The 8,819-nt window shown below is 32.9% G+C and overlaps 1 long non-coding RNA gene across 1 annotated transcript; it reads left to right on the top strand.

Moving 5' to 3' along the window:
• The first annotated feature begins 7,231 nt into the window (after positions 1-7,231).
• Positions 7,232-8,415, top strand: LOC142637931 (uncharacterized). Its single transcript, XR_012844937.1, has 2 exons — positions 7,232-7,447; positions 8,072-8,415. It is a non-coding gene; the product is annotated as an uncharacterized LOC142637931 (long non-coding RNA).
• The last annotated feature ends 404 nt before the right edge of the window (positions 8,416-8,819 follow it).

The following is an 8,819-nucleotide window of genomic DNA, read 5'->3' as shown; positions in this document are numbered from 1 at the left end:
CCATGATGCTTTTAACTTTTGCACGTCACATGTTCATGCATTTTTCATGCATACGTTCTTTCTTTTCTATTCTTTGTTTCTGGTTGTGATGTGTTCTACTCTCTCTCTCTCTCTCTCTCTCTCAAATAGACTGTGCTATGGCGCCCAAAGCCCATAAATCCACTTCGGCTCGGAATCCTCTTCAAGGTTCTAGGTCTTCTTTCTCTGATCCTGTTCCTCCCCTCCACGTTTGGTTCTGTGATGTGAAAGCCCAAAAGGACTTCTTAGAGAACTTCCAAAAACATGGCTTTCATCCAGAGTGCTAGGTTATCTTGTCGGATGTTACCGACACTTCTCTCCCCACTGTCATTTAGACTCGGGGCTGGGAATCTCTTCTTAAGAGTCCCTTGAGGTGTCCCATCATGTTTATACAAAAGTTTTACTCCAATATACATGGCATTGATACCTCTATACCTCAGTTTGCTACTACATTCTGAGATACACGTATCGTAGTTACCCCGGATCTTATATCCAAGGTACTAAACGTTCCGAGGGTAGCGCATCTTGATTACTCCGGCTATGAGCATCTTCAGACTGTGTCTAGAGACGAGCTTCTCTCAGACATCTATGAGACTCCTTCCACATGGGGTGGTAAGCTAAACACCCCCTGCTCGGGCTTTGCTAGAGGGCCAAGGTTCCTTAACATGGTGATGACATTTACTCTTACTCCTTTGTATCACTATAACTCTATCATTGAGCCTCGAGCTCGCTTTCTTGTGTCTCTTTTAGAGGACCTCTCTGTAGACTTCCCTTCTCACTTCATCACATCTATTCTAGATGTGCATCTGGATACGATTACACGTGATAAGCTCATCTTCCCTTGAGCTATCACGCGTATCCTCTGACACTTTCAAATCCCCATTCCTGACTCTCCTTTCTTCACCACCATGGGTGCCATCAGCTCTGGTTCTGTTCAGCGGAGCGAGGCTCAGTTTCGACAAAAGCGGCCATGGACGGAGACAGACGATCTTGCAGCTCCTATGGCTCCCTCTTCCTCGACTCCTTCCACCTTTGCTCCTTCTTCCTCGGCAACTAGTGTGACCCTGGAAGCCATCATGGTGCAGCTTCAAGGATGGATGCTCATCTTGACTATCTCATTGATGAGATGTGTCAGATGAACACCCGCGTCGATCGCATTGCCTGCCGATAGTGACTTGCCCTTTGCTATTCGTGACAACAAGGGGGGGTATTTTTGGTTTGAGAGTAGTCTTGTACCTAGGTGGAGAGTTAGTACAGGACATATTTTTAATAGGGGGAGTGTGTATACTTTTTGAGGGATACATTGTATACCGGTCTTGTGACCATTTATTGACATACATTGTACTTTACTTTTCATATATATATATATGATGAAGATGATGTATTTTTTTCTTTACCTATCTCGACATGTGTTGTTTCTTTTCTCTCTTTATACACATGTATCTTTACATATGCAATCTTTATTTTTGTTTCACACATGACGCCTTGATAAGTTTTGATTAAGTGTTTCAAAAAGACAGGTTGTGAAAGTCTACCATGCCATGAACTCTTTTCTTGCAAAGTTTTTCAAGAGTTTATGTTAGGGTTAGATTTGTTTTGTAATTCAACAAGTGATTATGAGTTTAGTGATTGAAGACTCTTCTCATGATTCATTTGTTTGTTGTGGTTTTGTCACATATTGCCAAATGAAGAGATTGTTAAGGACATATTTGATGTAATTGGCCAATCCTTTAACAATACGCATTTTACTTGTAATTGGGTAGATCTAGGATGGGTTTAGTACTTTAAGAAACAAGTGTTTAGGTTAAGTATTGAAGCCATACAAATCTGACCAAGAAACAAGTGAAGGAAGTGCTGTTCATTAAAGGTCGACAGAAGTCTCGACAGAATCCTTTCTATCGAGATTTAATGTTGAAGCTCAACACAAGTTATATTTGTCGAGAATTATGAAATCAGACTTTTCAGATTTGATTACACGCATATCCTTGAGTATTTGTGTAGGGTTTCTTTTCTCACAACCCTAAACATATATAAAGATTATTTTAAGGGTCGTCACAAGGTGATGCAAGGTGATGCAAAAGAATAATACATGCATTGTGTGACCGGAGGCAAAAATTGCCCTAGTTTATCATATTCTCTATAGAAGCTATTGTGTCTTTACGCCAAGGGTTTTGTGACCAAGGAGTTTCTTGATCTTCATTGTTGATGAACTGAAGAATTTTGCAGCCAACATCTTCCTCAAGTTGGTGTTTTTAACGTACCGGGATCCGTGCATCATTGGTTAGTCACATACTAGGATTCGTGCATTGAACGGAGAGATTGCCGCAACAATAGAAGTCCAATTGGGTATTGGGGTAAGGGTTCAACTGTAGGTTGGTATTGGGTACTGAGATTCCTTATACTTGTAACTGCTTGTGATTAATAATAGTGGTTTAATTTCCTCATTCCTAAACAAATCACCTATGTCAAATTTAATTTCTGCTGCATTTAGTATAATTGGTGATTTATTTGTGCTACCACGCTATTGCATATAATTTGACTAATTAATTAACTTGGATAATTAATTAATTTGCAAAGGGGTCAATTCATTTTAACCCAACAAATCATACTTTTATTTTAATTTTAAAACTCCATTTATCATTTTGAAAAAAAAAAAAAAAAACTATTTATCTTATGATTATATTCATAAATTTTGTTCAAGGATTTAATAATATAACAAGGTTAGAAATTAAAATCCCAACTAAAAATTGATTCATTTGACTTGGTTTCTAAGTTTATGACCTTTAAAAATTAGTTTTTGGCTAAGTTGTACCTCTTTGACTAAGATGTTAAAAGTCATGTAGGAGTTTTTTTTTTTTTTTTTGGTGGATAATTTGATAGTTAGGGGAGAGGGAATTTGAACCTTGGATGTCATAACATACCAGAAGGTACCAACCAATTCAAGTACAAAGTTGTTGGCCATATTTAATAGTTTTTAAACTAAACATAAATCCTTCTAATGCGTTACCTAAATTATCAAAACAAAGGTTTATCATCTTTAAGAGTTTAACCAAGCATAACACATCTGTTTAATTGATTAAGCACAACTTTATGCTACCTAAAGCCATAAACTTAATTAGCACATAATTTTTGACAATATTCATTTAAAAAAAGAGAGATCCATTTCAAGTGAAAATGGAAAGAACACATTTTAGAAATAATGTTGTATTTCTTATATCTAACTATGTATATGCTATACTCAAATAATAATAATAATAATAATAATAATAATAATAATAATAATAATAATAATAATAAACCACTATATATGTACATGTTACAATGTCATTTAAAATTTAAAATGATATGTCATTCATTAGACACAACTTTATATTTTTAATATTTAATATGAAATATGAAATGGAAAGAATCCCAACATCCTATGATATATTATCTTATAATTAACTTTGTATAAAAACCACATTGTGGCCATCATACAAATCACCTATGTCAAATTTAATTTTCGTTGCATTTAGTATAATTGGTGATTTGTTTGTGCTACCACGCTATTGCATATAATTTGACAAATTAACTTGGGTAATTAATTAATTTGCAAAGGGGTCAATTCATTTTAACCCAACAAATCATACTTTTATTTTAATTTTAAAACTCCATTTATCATTTTGAAAAGAAAAAAAAAACTATTTATCTTATTATTATAGTCATATATTTTGTTCAAGGATTTAATAATATAACAAGGTTAGAAATTAAAATCCTAACTAAAAATTGATTTGTTTGGCTTGGTTTCTAAGTTTATGACCTTTAAAAATTAGTTTCTGGCTAAGTTGTAACTCTTTGACTAAGATGTTAAGAGTCATGTAGGAGGTTTTATTTTTATTTAATCTTATTGTGGATAATCTGATAGTTGGGGGAGAGGGAATTTGAACCGAGGATGTCATGACATACCAGAAGGTACCAACCAATTCAAGTACAAAACTGTTGGCCATATTTAATAGTTTTTAAAGTAAACATAAATCCATCTAATGCATTACCTAAATTATCAATACAACGGTTTATCATCTTTAAAAGTTTAACCAAGCATAACACATCTGTTTAACTTATTAAACACAACTTTATGCTACCTAAAGCCATTAACTTAATTAGCACATAAATTTTGAAAATATTCATTTAAAAAAAAAAGATCCATTTCAAGTGAAAATGGAAAGAACACATCTTAGAAATAATGTTGTATTTCTTATATCTAACTATGTATATGCTATACTCTAACAATAATAATAATAATAATAATAATAATAATAATAATAATAATAATAATAATAATAATAATAATAATAATAATAATAAAACCACTATGTATGTACATGTTACAATGTCATTTAAAATTTAAAATGATATCTCATTTATTAGACACAACTTTATATTTTTAATATTTAATTTGAAATATGAAAAGGAAAGAATCCCAACATCCTATGATATATTATCTTATAATTAATTTTGTATAAAAACCACATTGTGTCTAATAGGCCAAGAATGTATTAACCCCTTGTGATGAATTAACCAATTCATTAGTCAAGTTGATTAATTAATCAGATTAATATATATACAATATACGTGGCAGCACAAACAAATCACCAACTAAAATAAAATGCAACGGAAAATAAAGTTGACACGGTGATTTGTTTACGAATGGGAAAAACCTCTAAAGCAAAAACCCCATTGGGTGATTTTAAGGTCACCACTCTCGAGAATTTACTATTATCACAACAAGCAGTTACAAGTAAAGGAATCCTAGTACCTTATACCAACCTACAGTCAAACCCTTACCCTAATACCCAATTGGACTTGTTCTGTAGTGACAATCTCTCCTTTTTAATGCACGGCTCTCAATATGTGACTAACCAATAGATGCGTGGATCCCAGTATGCGACTTAATCATCAACTTGAGAAAGATGTTGGCTGCAAAATTCTTTCGTTCATCACACGATGAAGATCACAAAGCTGCTTGGTCACAAAACCCAACGATGTACAAACGTAGTAGCTTCTTCAAGAGAAAGAAGAACTAGGGCAAATTAGGTTTTCGGTCACAATTTGCATGAACAACTATTTGCTTCACACTCGTGCAACCATGCAACCTGTGACGACCCTTAAAATAATCTTTATATATGTTTAGGGTTGTGAGAAAAAAAACCCAAACATCTATTCACGGATTGGATGAAAATCAAAACTGAAAATTTGTTTTTCATAAATCTCAATAGATACCCTATCTATTGAGCAACTGTTGAGCATCAGGCTAAAACAACTTTTTAAACCTCAATAGATACTAGCTGTCGAGATTTAAAAACCAGAACTTCTTCACTTGTTCCTTGGATAGATTTGCATGACTTTAATACTTGATCTTGAAACCTTGTTGCTTGAAGTATTAAATGTTGGGAAAACTGGTTTTGCATCTCATACAAAACACACAGTGGAAGCAACACAAGTATTATGTTCATTCATGTGAGATAACATGGAATATCTAGAATTTTAGAAACAAAGAATAGAAAGGCGTACCTTGATAGAGTGAAATTCAAAACAAAAGAACTTCGAACTTGGGAAGACCTTTACTCTTCACCCCAATTCCATAGATGCCCAAGATGTGTGGTCTCAATCAGTTATGTACGCACTGTTCAGGAAAGAATATAATATATATTGAGAAAACTGCCTTGTTTCTCTTTTAATTGTACGTACGTTTTTTAACGGTCAAAAGGTAGTTACTTTATTTAATATCTCTTATTAAATAAACAACTAATTATCTAAGTAGGCTAGCCTTTTAGTCAAACCCAATTGGGTTTTAGTGTATGGCTTGGGATGGGACTAAAGGGACAAATAAAGCTCTAGTTCCAATGGGTTTTGGGCTTATCTGTCAACTCTTGATAAGCCCAAAGTTACCATTAATTATATTTAATACCATTATATAAATATAATTGCACTCTAGGATTTATTAATAAAATTAAATCCTAAGACTTTATTATCTAAATAATTAACCCCTTCATGAAAATATTCTTAGTAATACAAAGTCATAATATATACCTGGCACTTTGAAAATTATTACCTCTTAATCCTTAAGTATCCGATTTAATCCTTTAAACTATTCATATATATTTATGAAATCGAATTTCATAAAATATAAACTTTAGTAACTCTTTACTAAAGTGGTCAGGCCTAACACTCTAAATAACCAAACTCATTAAACTTATCTCAATGGAATATTTTATATCTCTACAAAGAGACTATGAATTCCATCTTGAGGATGTGTTCCTTTAGCACTACGCGTGGCTGTCCAACATACTGAAGTTTTGATTGTTGAATTAGATCTCAAACCTAATATATCAAAACAACCTACATTTTATGATCGGGTTCACTATCCTTTCAGGATTGAGAGTTTATGTAAATTAAAGTCATGAAATTTATTATTTATTTGATAGTTGTTAGGAGAATAATAAATCTCACAGCGGTGTAGTTCAATGTGTCTTAACTCTTAAAACATATCAACTAGAAGTCTCCACTTCTATGATCAAGACAAATCATCTTAGTTGATATATTATAGTCTTCGTAGATGAAATGTCCAATTTCATCACCGATTACGAACTAAAATTCTGAGTTTACAAAAAACTTGTGATCTATATCTTCTGTGACTAAATCACATAAATCACATACTATGCATCTCATGGACTATATGATAATGTCCAAATATTCACGTTACCATTATTTTAGATAATAATAAAACAACTTTATTAATCATAATATTAAATCATACATAATGTCATACATAGCATCATACAATAGGATTTAAAGTCACTAATCTTAATATTAAACACATCCTAGATCTATCCAATTACAAGTAAAGTGCGTTTTGTCAAAAGATTAGCCAATACATTATGACATATGTTCCTAACATAAATCACATATGTCCTAACAGTGTCCATCATACAATCCTTTTTTTTTTTTTTTTTGGACAATGGTCGTGTCCTTTGGCTAAAGAAAAGCATGCATATGGTGTCCCATCCTCATCTCTCAACCTAACTAAATCTAAATTATTGAACTCCATTGCTAAATTACTTCACAGTTTGATTGTCGGCACTTCACAAATATCATCAAAACCAAACAATTTTTTTGTGGTCCCAACTTTCTCTTTATCTCTCTCTCCAAAATTCTATATTAAAAAAAAGGGAGAGCCACACTGCTCTTAACTCAACCACCAAAGGTACAGAAAAATTCCTTAGCGTGTCTTAGTGTGTGTTTGCTTAGTGAATTCTCTCCAATCCTCCTGTGTTAAGGAAAATGGCTTACTTAAAGTCAAATGCTTTTCTTCTTCTTGGTCTTGTCTTTGCTGTTGTTGCCCTCATTTCATCTGAGAGCTCAGCCCGTAAGCAAGTTCCTTCTCAAACCTGTAAAGTTTCTTAATTACTTTGTTGAGTTAAAAATGTCACTTTGCTATTTTCTTTCTCTCTTTTTTAGCTCAAATGCCTTGATTGTTCCACAATTGGTGTTTTTGGTATATGTAAAACCAAAATAAACCAAACTTGAATTACTTCTAGTGTGACTGTGTGAGGTTATTTAAAAATAATCCTCTCTAACCACGGTCAATAACATGTAATGTTCTTTACTCAACTTTGTAAAGTTCATTGTCGTCAAATAAGAGATTTAGTGTTCAATTCCTGTCTACACCAATCTACACCTAAAAACTAAATAGTGTCTTGATCTGATGATAAAGAGCAATCATTAGGAGCTCTCTAAAAAAAAGAAGGTGTAAATTCACCGTTTACAGAAATATAGTGATAATATACATTTATTTCCTCGTACAAGGGGCAGCAAAACAAACAGAGAGAGTACTTAATTTTCCTAATCTATGACATGCACGCATAGTATGTATTAATTTGTTTCACAATATAAGAAAACATTATTTTCATGTGTGTTTCATTGGATGTACTTTAAGCTCTTATGTTTCTTAAATCGACAGTTTTTTTTTTTTTTGCAGTACAGTGACATTATAACTTATCGTTCATTTTTGTAGATGAGAGTGATTCAATGGAGGAGGCCAATATAAATGCTGAGCTTTTAAAAGAAAGGAACAGGGAAAGATCTATTCACTGCAAATGTAGTAATCGTGGTCACCGGGGACCAGGTGCTGTTCATGATGTCGAGACACATGAAGTAGTCGGCACTAAAACCAAACATGTTATGTTTTGAAAAAGTGTAACAATAACTAAAACCCACTTTATATATATGCATGACTTTGGTGGTGCATAGTTTGGGGCATAGTCGGCCCCTATAGGATTCTAGTATTTCTATTTTCGATTTCAAAACTTTGAGCTTCTTTTATGTTGTTGGATTCATGATATAAATTTCAAAATTTCCTAGTACCCAAGCTTTTATTTGCTTTTTTGGATTGAAATTAATATAATATGGGAGCAAAGCATGAGAGAGTATTGAGTAGTTAGTAGGAGTACATATTTTCTGCTGAAATAACTTGATTCATGATCCAAAAAAAATCAGCAGAGGATATTTTAACACTCTAGAATCACTAGCATATGTGTAAGAAAGTAAAGGAGTATGCCACACCCAGTGACGGCTCTAAGAATTTTTCTAGGATGTTCTTTAAGAAGCATAAATTACACAATCTGATAAAAGAGATTACTTTTGGGTTTTTTACTAGGAGTCTATTAGGCATTTGGACTTGCTATGTTATAATTTATTTTTTCAGATTTTAGTTCAAAATTATTTTTTTGGGCTTCTTTTTGCTTGAAAGCCCCAATATATTG

The sequence above is a fragment of the Castanea sativa genome, chromosome 6, assembly GCF_040712315.1.
Source record: "Castanea sativa cultivar Marrone di Chiusa Pesio chromosome 6, ASM4071231v1".
NCBI lineage: Eukaryota > Viridiplantae > Streptophyta > Magnoliopsida > Fagales > Fagaceae > Castanea > Castanea sativa.
The sequence above is the reverse complement of the archived record's forward strand: the minus strand, read 5'-3'. Positions and strand labels throughout refer to the sequence as shown.